Below are 12,158 nucleotides of genomic sequence, written 5' to 3'. Positions count from 1 at the left end.
GGTTGCATCAATGTACCTATGTTTTATGATAGGGAATGGACCCTTATACATGACCATATAACCATATAAGGTAATAGGACCTCATCAAATGGTATGAATTGGGCCAAATCAAAACACATGGTACAACGTATTGCTTACGCTTATATTTTGGCAATTTTGTACCCCTAAAAGGGAACGAGGTGGATCACCAAAATTTATAGTGATCTTATATTAGGGTCCTCTATACTATAATACCAAATGTTTAGAATGAGCAATTTCCAAAATTAAATGGGTGGGCCAAGGTACCCCTCCTAAAATTTTTAAAGGTGTGCACCAATGTACCTATGTCTTGTAATGGGGAATGGACCCTTATACATGATCATATAACAATATAAGTTAATAGGACCTCATCCAAGGGGATAAATTGGTCCTAAATCCAAACACGTGGTACAATGTATTGCTTACGTTTATATTTTGGCAATTTTTTACTCATAAAAGGGAATGAGGTGGACCACCCAAATTTATCATAATACATATTAGGGTCCAGTACTATGATACCAAATGGTTAAGTTGGGCAATTTGCAAAATTTAGGGGGTGGGCTAAGGTACCCTTCCCGAATTTTTAAGAGGGTGCATCAATATACCCATGTCTTATGAAAGGGAATGCTGCCCTGTATACGTCCATGTAACCATATAGGGTAATTAAACCTTATCAAAGGGGATAAACTAGGTCACAAACCCCCGAAATTTGACTTATTGGCAATTTTTTACCCATGAAAGGGAACGAGGTGGAACCCCAATACTAATAGAGGTACATACTATGTTGCTAGGCTATCATACGAAATTTTTAAATTTGGCAATTTCCAAAATTTAAGGGGGGTGGCTCTAAGTACCCCTGCCAAAATTTAGGGGTGGGCCAAGGCACCTCTGCCAAAATTTAGAGGGGGTTTTCCTAGGTACCCTTAGATCATTAACCCCGGCCTAGGGCATTGACCTTTGACCTATGACGTCACAAAAATTTTTGCAAACTCGGCGCAATATACGGGGGCCCCTACTACTATCTGGATGCGACTAAATATCGTCGAAAATATTCTAATAACTGTAATCTAATATTAATTCTAATATCAATACCGTAGTTGGATCAAGACTTCACTAAGCAACTAATATGTGCGCTATCCAAAAATCCTTGTTTCAGAATCCTAAGGTACTCACGCAACAATTTTTATAAAGGGAGTTTGGCTACGGGCATATAATTTGAAGTACTAACCAACCACTTCTATAAATATTGTTGCAGACGTACCGCAGGATTCTGAAACTTGGATATTTGGGTAGGGCACATACTAGTTTCTAAGTGAAGTCTTGACCCGACTACTATAGGCCCCATAGTTTTGGAGTTACGGACCTTTAAAATCCATTTTTTCGTATATACGGCAATCTATAACTCCGAAAGGAAGCATTTATGCACCCAGGTTGGTCTAAACTTTTTGTATTATCTTGATGTCAGGAATCACCCCCAAACGTTGTCGGTGTTGTTTTGAAAAACCCTGTATATGATTATGCATATATCCATAACTAATATGTAGAGAAAGTGAACTATAGTGTTACATATCAATCATTCTGTATTGTTGGTCTTTTCTGTATTGTTGGTATTATAGAAGGTTGACAATTATAGAAATAAAACCAATCATAAGGGAAAGAACGTAATGAATGGACAGAAATTGAATTTGACAAGATAACTCGTTATCTTCAGTTTATTATTTTATTCTTTACTATACTCATGAAATGATATCCTTCCCATGATTTAAATTGGAACTATCGTTGGCAAAAATGTAACTGTTCTTTCTATTTCCTTTGAAATTGTTGGGAACGCTTAAGTTTAATGTATGTATGTGCGTGTAATTCTCTACTGATCAAATTAACATTTTTTGTTGATGACTGTTGATGTTTAGTGTCCCGTTTTTAGCACCTAGGCTATACGAGACGTGAATCTAAAAAGTTTAAGGCAGATCGAAACCACCGTAATGCGTTAAAATTTTAGGGGATTTAATATAAATAAAGAGTTAAAATATGAAGTTGAAATGTATTCTTGGGAAACTTAATCGATTGGATAAAAACACTTCTCACTAATTATTATCGTGTCTGCTCTGTAGTGATCAACGTTAAAACCAGAAACAGTTTATGTCTTCTACTTCTGGTGAATGGATGACTTCTAGTCAAAAACTCCATTTAAAACTTTTGACCCTGTTCAGTCTGGCTATAATCAGTGATCCTAACAAGTAATACTTGAGATATTCTGTCTCCCGGACAGACTTAGGGAGAGACTCAGTAAATATATACAGGAGTGCTTTCTTTTTTGGAATAAGTGAAATCTAAAATTGACCATTAATTAATTATCTGGAATTCCTTTATATCCATGTTGTGAAGTATCTCTAGAACAGCGTTTCCTAACCGGTGTGAAGCGAATGGACCGCAGGTGTGCCTCGAGGAAATCAAAACAAAATTATTAATTCTATAGCAACCAAATTGCAAGACATAGGGAAAAAATGTATATTTTTGTATTTCATATTACTATGAATTTGTATCATGAAAAAAAAATACTGTAATTGTAATATATTATTCTACATCTATTACTTTGTAGCAGACAGTATTTCGGCTCGTACACATTTCCACTGTTAGTTGCTATGTTACGCTTCAATTGAGAGTCATACTAACACCGAGAAATGGAAGCACTTGTACGGTACGCGTCAAGTGAACCTGTTCGTAGAACACCCATTCGCACGTGAACGACAGAACAACACTTTGTTTAACAGGTGTGTTTTGACTTCGATGCATCGCAAGCTGTGTGATTGCAATAATATGCACCTGTTTTGGTTAAAACAGCAAAGTTAAAAGTACAAGACATTTGTTTGTTCGTTCGTTATTTAGTGATCTTCGTTCTTAGTGGAAGGTTGATACAGTTTTCGAAAAAGAAAGCTTATTTTTAAAAATCTGAGTCCTGTATTTCATTGCAATTGTTTTCTATTTTAAAATTAGAATAAAAAATAAGCATAATGAATTAGCATAGGGGAAAACCAGTGATCGAGTTTTCATCTCTGTGAGAAGGAGATCAGTAATCACAGAAAAAAATTACCATGGTATTTTATACTTGCAAATAATAATTATAATATCTATGAGTGTGCCGCGAGAATTCAAGTTACACCCGTGGTGTGCCGCAAGTTGAAAAAGGTTGGGAAACGCTGCTCTAGAAGGTAGATCAACTATTAAAGTTGGTATAATAACTAGTGAAACTTTTTCATTATATTTTACACCGTTTTATACCAATACCAGCAGAAGTGCCTGGTATTGGACGGAAAAAATAATATGTATTTATGCACAGTATTTGCAAATAAAGACCTGAGTAGAATAAATAACGAAGAGCTGTTGCTCCAGTCAATAATAAAGAACTTAGTATAATAAATAAAGCATTGCTTCAATCGGTTCCCAGACCAGCTGGCATGTACGTTTCTTGAAAAAACTTAGGCTTGAATGTCATCTTGAACTCTCACCAATAAGCTTCGCGACTTCGAAAACTATTAATTCGATACTAATCTCAGTCACTTTCGAAGTTCTATTTTAATTTTTGTTTTAAACCTATAGTGTTTTCTCTAGATTGTAAGTTATATGTGTAGGTCAATTTATTTCTCAGAATGAGTTTGCATATCGAGTTTCATCTTCCTAATATGAGGAGCTCGTGAGATACAGTATTTTTTGAGCATAAATGCTTTTTAACACCACTTCCCCTTGAAACTTTCCTTCTCAAACTTTAAGATGTGCATTTTAATATATCAAAATAGCCTATGGTGTTTTCTAGACTTCGATTTCTTAGATATACTTACTTAGAAATGTGATTTAGATACACTTACTTAGAAATGTGATCTTAGATACACTTACTTAGAAATGTGATCTTAGATACACTTATTTAGAAATGTGATCTTAGATACACTTATTTAGAAATGTGATCTTAGATACACTTACTTAGAAATGTGATCTTAGATACACTTACTTAGAAGTGTGATCTTAGATACACTTACTTAAAAGCATGCCAAGCTATGGGTGTTGATTTGTTTAACAATCAAATATACAACTATTCGTTTTTATATATAACATTATTGCATTTAACCTACCTGTTAAAGCATCGTCCTCACATACCTTATCAGCTTCATTACATCTTTTACTTGTCATATCTGAAGATAATAATGAAACAAATAAGTAATTTATATCCAAATAATTAAACATGATATTGCTTTCTTTTTAAACTTCTGATCAAAACAATTGTCAAAACACTTTTAGAAACATTGGTTTCATAAAATGCAGTAAATTGTTTTTTAATTGCATTTTGTGAGTATAATGAAGAAATAAAAATAATAATGCATTACGCGCTCTTTCTATAGAGTTTTTTTTTTTTTTATGATTGTAAGGTTTGATGGTTGGTAATAGATACCTTCTCAAGCATTAAATTATGTGCAATGGTTTTGGCCTTCATCCCATTTCTTCATTTTACTCCACATTTATAAGAATTTGTTTTTTTTTTAAGAAAAAATACTTGTACTCATTATATGCTGTCTATCTTTTATTTAACATCTTGTAATCTATTTTTTTTTCAAAGTGCAGTTTCATTCCCATCAATAGATGGGCGGACTATAGATGGTAACGCCTTCTCTTGGGCCAGTGATATCAAGGTAAGTGCAGTAAAGAGTTACTAGCAAACCAACGCAAACGTTCTGCGCAAGCGCAGGATACTATTGTTGTCTGAATGATTGAATACGATACAAAATTAAAAACATTTATGGCTAGTAAATAGTTCTAATAACCAATATTCTGGTGCATGTAGCCCCTGAAGTCACAGACAGCCACTTTTTTTTTTTTTTTTTTTTTACATATATGTCCCTCTTCCCCTCCTCTACATTGTGCTGTCAAAGTAAACTGATGAAAACATCCCAGGTTCGAATCTTATCTATATTGAAAGTTGGTTCGAGATCGATCCGGTGGTTGAGGGTTATTGTTTTTTTTTATTTTCATAAATTTACTCTCCTAAATTGTACAGCGATAGACTTCTTGTGTTGGATTTTTCTTTCTTTTTGGTCCTCCCCTATCCCTGCCTTTGTCTTGGTTCAGGACTTAATGGTAGACGCAACTTCCCCTAACTCATGTAATTTCTCCCTTTGTTTCTTTTCTATCTCATCTCCCTTTTTCGTTGTTATAACCAAGTAAGGTGAGGATGAGCCTATTAGTAGCCTTAGACCTGAAAACTTAACTCAGGCTTTGGTTTCTTTATTTTTTTCTATCATACACTAAGAAGTAAACGCAGAGAAAACTAAGTACATGGAAGTTCGTAGGGATAGTAACACGGCAAATTACGGATCCGCTAAAATATCAAATAACACTTTTGTTAAAGTGGATACTCTCAAATATCTAGGATCAATATTAACGGACGAAAACCATATTCAGGAAGAAATTAAATGTCGACTAAAAGCAGGGAATTCGTGTTATTATTCAGTTCAAAATCTCTTGTCGTCGCGAATTCTGTCGAGAAATTTGAAGCTAAAAATAAATAAATCGATATCGATGCCTGTTGTTCTGTATGGTTTCGAAACATGGTCGCTTTCTTTGAGGAAAGAACGTATAATGAAAGTATTTAAGAACAAGATCCTAAGACGAATATTCGGACTCATGAGGAACAAGAATGGGAAATGGCGGAAACTTCATAACGAGGAACTAGGTAATTTATACGGTTTACCAAACATTTTTAGGGCCATCAAGTCTACAAGACTCAGGTAGGCAGATCATGTAGCCAGGATGGAAGAAAGCAGAAGCCCTTTCAAAGTCTTAACTGGAAGACTAACCGGAATACGACCATTAGGAAAACATTGGAGCAGATAGGAGGACAATATTAAGATGGATCTCGCAGAAATAGGAATGCAAAGCAAAAACTGGATCCAGTTGGCTAGGGATAGAAGTCAGTGGAGAACTTTTGTAAACGCGGCATTGAACCTACAGATTCCATAGGCCATAGAGTTAGTTTAGTATACTTATTATTAGAGCAGCCCACATTATGCTTTATTTTTTGTTTAATTATGCTTTACTGTTTTCCAAATTTTGTTTTATTATAACATTCCTTGGAACAAAGCTCAAGTGCCAAAATACCGTGCTTTTCTGTAGAAGTACTGCGGGCGTCGAATTCCTGACGAGTCCACTCTTCGAAAGTGTTATCTCGAAGTTTGTTATAGGGAAGCTATAGATACCATTATAGCAGAAATATGTAGTTCATATATTTTGATTTCTATGGACGAAACAACAGACGTTTTGGGACGTTATGTAGCAAAAGTTGTAAAGTTAAGTGAAGATGCCCCATCTAAATCCTATCTTATTGCAAGTAAATTGCTGGAACGCACGAATCATTCCACGATTGTTCACTTTGTAAACGATGGTCTTAAAGTGTTGTGGCCGGAAGGGGTTCAGGAAGAAAAAGTCCTTGTTCTCTATACAGACAGTGCAGCGTACATGTTAAAAGCGGCCAGTGCACTTACAGTTTTTTACCCTCACTTAATTCATTTCACCTGTATGGCTCATGCTCTTCAGCGTGTTGCTGAAGAAGTGAGAGACAACTTTTGCGAAGTAAATCAACTAGTTTCTTCCACGAAAAAAATGTTTGTTAAGGCATCACAACGTGTTCAAGTTTACAGAGATCAACTGCCAGACGTGCCACTTCCCCCGGAGCCTGTGATAACACGATGGATCACTTGGATACAAGCAGTACATTTCTACAATGAACATTTTCAAAAAATTAAGGCTGTTCTTCATTCATTTCCATCGGAGTCTGCTGTGTCAGTTGGCATTGCTCAGAAACTGTTTAATGACTCAAAAGTAGTGTGTGATATCGCATACGTAGACAGCAATTTTGGTTGGCTACCTACAAGCATTAAAAAGGTAGAGACTGTTGGGCAGCCTCTTCCGTAATCCATGGAAATCATAGAGGATGCAAAGAGATTGCTGCAAGGTGTGTGTGGAGATGTAGGAGAAAAAGTTCAAAAGAAACTAAATGCAGTGTTGGAAAGAAACCCGGGTTACTATAGCCTATTGGCAGTGTGTGAGATTCTCAGTGGTGAAACAAGAAACTCCCCTGAATATATTTCCCCCAACTACATCTCCCTGTTGAAATACGCTCCTGTTACCTCATGTGATGTGGAGAGATCATTCTCTGCATACAAGAATATTTTATTCGATCGCCGACAAAATTTTACTTCTGATTATTTGGAAATGTACCTTGTAACCCATTGTGTAACAACACACAGTTTAACTGTAGGCACATCTTTCGTAAGTACTTTATTTCAAATTAAAAATGTTCATTAGTGGGAATATTCTTCAATCTTAGTTCAGCTGGTATTATTTAAAAGATATAGAACTGCTTTTCCCTGCATGAAATAAATATATATAAAGCAATATATTTCGTCTTAAGTTACTTTTAGTATTTAAATTTGTATATTGCGTATAATTCATTTCAAGATTTGGCCGTGGTGACGGATGCGTATTTAGTGTAAAAGGTTCTGGATTTGAAACGGGATCACACTACACCACATGAGATTTCTGACATACAAATGGCATATGCGTTGCTTTTGTCGGGGCTTTCCTGTTTCTCTCTAGCCGATTCACATCTTCCTTCATTCGTGTCTGATTTTTATTATCCTGCAATCAGGCACGTCAGTGACGTATGGGTGTCTCAGCTGTTCAAGCATTTCACTTCATTGGGGGACTTGCATTAAGCATGATAAAGTGTAGTAGATTTTCCTTTTTATTTTCATAATTCGTTTAAATATTGTATACTCATACGCGTATTAATATTATGTAACATATTTCTTACATTTTTAAACGACTTTTGTTACATATTTATGTACGTATTGGGGTTGATATTACATAAAAATCCGGACTCTAATTATTCCAGAAGAGTGCGATGATCAAACAATCTGGAATGAAAGTCACATGAATAAATAGAATGAATAAATAGATATATTTAAACCTGAAAATATAACGGAGGTATACAATAATTTGCATTTCTCGAAGTGAACCTGGTTTCGTACAAGCATGAAACGTTCCAGCTTTAAAACTTCAAATACCTTAGATTCTGATAATGATACTTTTCAAAAATTGAAAATTTTGACCTCAAATATCCCCCCCCCCATTAAATCCGATCTTGTTTCCTAATCTTGTTCCTGTAAAATTATGTTTGGACATTTAAAAATTATGTGGTCTGAAGTTTGTGGATCCCCACAATCACAAACATTGGTGTCCGGCATGTCATCAAATTTTCCCTGTTGCGAGGGTTGGATGGGAGCCTTGAACCTGGCATCTTTGGTTAACCTTTTTCTGAATATACCCAAAGTTGGACTTAGAGAAGTTTTCCTTAAACCAGCCAAAATCAATGCGCTCAACTTAATCTAGAATAAAGTGTACATACTTGTAAATGGAGGGACAAAACAGCAAAGAAATAAAGCTTACATCACCAATGAAAAAGTAAGTAAATTGGTAAATAAGGTACACAGAATATACGAAACAAAACACGTCTTTTCTTATCCGATAGTTATCCAAATAATTGTATTTCCCTCTACAATAACAAGGTACGTCGAGTTACTTCGATCCTGGTAGAACATAGAAATAGAACTTGTACCTTGCTTTTCCGCTGCCTGTAAAGCGTATTCGAAACGCCAGTTGTGGAAAAACTGTACTTTACAGTAGTGAGCCGCCGTTTTCCGATGCGGGTAACAAAAAGTGCCACTGCCTGTAGCCAGTGAAGCAAGTGCTGGTAGGTGACTCGAGATATTTGTTGCTCAGGAGTCGGCTGAAGCGGAAGCGGATATATATTTGGCAATTTTGTACTGAAATGGAGACAATCAAAACAGCCGAAGAACGACAGAAGCGAAAAGGACTTCAAGAGAAAGGAAAATCGTGCACTGTGGCAAAGAAATGTTTGAAGTTTGACCTTGAGGACACTAAATTTGTGGAAAAATGCACTTGTGTTCAGTTTTACTACTTTTTGACAATGTTAGAATCACTTTTAGATCCCGAAAAGAGATATACGTTGTTGTTAAGGGTAATAAAACATTTTTAACAAAAAATCAGCGACGTGGCCCCAATTTTTTTTTACGATTTCTTGAAATTTTCAACACGCAAAAACAAAGAAAATGCAGCGGTAGCTCAATCGTAGAGAGCTCATCTGTGTTGCATGGAATCCTCGACTTGATCCCAGCCGCGACAAGTAAGCTTTGTGGTGAACAAACGCCGTGTGCGTGAATTTTCTCAGGCTTCTCCGCTTTCCGTCCCACTTTATTCATTCCACCATTTCATTCATTTCTCATCATCACCGTCTCCTTTAGTCTAGCCGGCATATCCGTGGGACGTAAAACAAAGATTTTTCCCCTTATAGTATTATTCCTTTGTTTATAGTATTAGTAGTTATCTGCCAAACACAAGCTTTCATTAAATGTATTCTAGGTAAGAGAAAGAATTTGAATTCCTTCTTGACTCTCCATCGTATGTAAGTCCCAAATAGTTCATGCAGTAGGAGTTCTTCCAATCGTATATCAGAGGAAACTCAACATGATTTTTAATTCTCAAAACATTGCGAAATTACAGTGTTCTGGTTTAGTGATTTCTTAAGAACTTATCTATTATTACTTAGGTATTACGATTTTACTTGCCTGGCAAACGAAGAGGAACACATTCACACATTAGGCGAACAATCTCATAGAATGCTTCTATCTTGCAATTATATTCCGTATACGTCCTGAAGTAGGTCAGATTTATTTCGTTTTGAAAGTAACAACCTCTTTTCCCTACTGAGTATTTAGCGACTTCTTTACTAGTTTGTACAATGTGAGGTGTGACGCTGACGAAAATTCCTTCTTTGAAATCATTAAGAAGCAAATATCTCGCATCAGACAGAGGCAATTCAACGGGACTATGCACATACATCTGAAAATGAAAAACTATGGATAATAAATTCATTACACTTGATGAAAAGACAAGAGTAATGGTAACTACGCTACTGTGGATAAAAAAAAAAGCTGTTGCAACAGAACTTAACACATGCTATACGTATTAGAAGTTCTCAGGAAGATGCTATTCGGTGGTACAGTAAGGGACACTTCTGGATGATATAGCCGTATGGAGATTTACGGCTAAACAGCTCATCAGTTGAGTCCGAAGCATTTGTTGGGATGTATGCAACCAAATTAACTGTAAAGAAAGGCGGGTGGCATAATCGGCAGGCACTGAAAATTCCCGTACACTCCGCGAAATTCCCACTACAAGAAAATTCTACAGCATCATTTCTCCAAAACGAAATGAATCTTAGACGAGTAGTTCTTATGGCAAACATATTACTTGATATTTGTCCTATTTGTGAAGACAAAGTGAAACAAAAAATTAAAGTAAAATCATGTTGTTGTTGGAGTGAACACTTTTTCAGTCGTTTGATCTGAAATGATTTTGCAGAGCTTGAATAAATATTCTACCGCTTTAGGAGGTTTAGGAAGAGCGAATTCCCCCTCCTTCAGTGTGAAATCATATACATTTAATCAAATGCTTAGTGAAAGTGAACCCATTGGTAAAGCACTTTTATGATTTGAAGTTTTGCTTCCAAGCCATCTTACGTCATAACTGATGACGTTGAAGAACGAGAGATGCAAATGTGATGTAAGAGAGATACGGTCACATGCGCAAATTTAGAATTTGAGACAAAATGATGGGATAGCGTCCGGTTAATTGATTAACGATAGGACGCCAGACAGCATCCATTTGTTTGCTTGCATCACTATGAAAAGTTATACCGAGTACTGTTAAAGCATCAACCATTGGAATGTGAGTATGTGAATCAGGTAAGTAGGGTAGATAGAATTCGTGAAATGACAGGAGTTTGGTCTTGTGTTTATTGTATGCCAAGCCGGAGCACTGGGTGAACTCGTTAGTTATGCGGATGGCGGTTAGCATATCTTCGGGCTTAGTTCCAATTAATTTTAATGTATCCGCAAATCCGGAGACATGTAAAGAGGAAATCTGAGCCAGGGCTCGGAGATATATATCTAGAACTACCACAATTAGGCTCGTGGAGATACTACCGCCTTGCCTTAATCCACGTTAGAGAGCAAAAGGTTCGGAAAGATGACCATTGATCTCAACTCAACATTGGCCCGATTGGTAGAGTTGTCTTATGACTTGTTGAAATGCAGCAGGAAATTCCCAGGCATTTTAAGTGTGAAAAAGAAACCCATGATAAACGCAATCATATACGGAAGAAGAATATATGACAAGGACCCCCGCTTTAATGCGTCGAGTTTGCACGTAGGCTATAAAATCCCGTAACGAACGTAATACATAATAGATGTTATATCCGGGGTGGGTGGCTGCCTGGTTTGGACTAATATACTTTGTAATATGGGTTTTAAACGAGCCGTCAGAATTTTTTTGAACAGTTTCAAATCGGTAGGCAGTAAAGTGACGGATGACGGGTCTGAACTCCTGTACAGTCTGGCAATTGGGGTAGTTCGGGATGAACATTGTGATTCCGGCGTTATAGCATATAGGGCCTCCCGTTAAATATGCATTAAACAACTTGACTAGGGTATCTGAAAGAAAGGCCCAGTATTGTTTATAGAACGCATACGACAGACCCTCATATTATGGAACGCTCTTTCCTTTTGTTGCCTGGAGGGTCATCCATATCTCTCACTCATCGAAGGAGCCACATAGAACGATAGGCTGTCACATGTCAGACACAGAACATTTGTTACTTACAAAACGTTTATTTGTAAGGGGGAAAGCTAAAAAAATTCCCCGTCTCTAGTTTTTCTTTCCCTGTCACTAACTTAATTATTGCTGTCCCAGCCTGGGAAGAATATTTTACACCCCTCTAGACACTTTCCTAACAATTTTCATACATTTTATATAGCAGCACAAAACATTTATCCATGGCTGTTCTGCACAATTATACTTACAAAAAACGATTACTTCCAATTGTATTAATTCCAGTACCAAGTACTGGAACACTGGATACTACAGAAATACTGGATATGAAATTCTATATCTCGCCAATAATATTGCCGAAAATATCCAAATTCAATTTTTCTATTTGGAACAGTGGGGAGCAT

Source organism: Thermobia domestica, chromosome 11 (genome assembly GCF_964235325.1).
Source record: "Thermobia domestica chromosome 11, izTheDome1.hap1.1, whole genome shotgun sequence".
NCBI classification, from domain to species: domain Eukaryota; kingdom Metazoa; phylum Arthropoda; class Insecta; order Zygentoma; family Lepismatidae; genus Thermobia; species Thermobia domestica.
The sequence above is the reverse complement of the archived record's forward strand: the minus strand, read 5'-3'. Positions refer to the sequence as shown.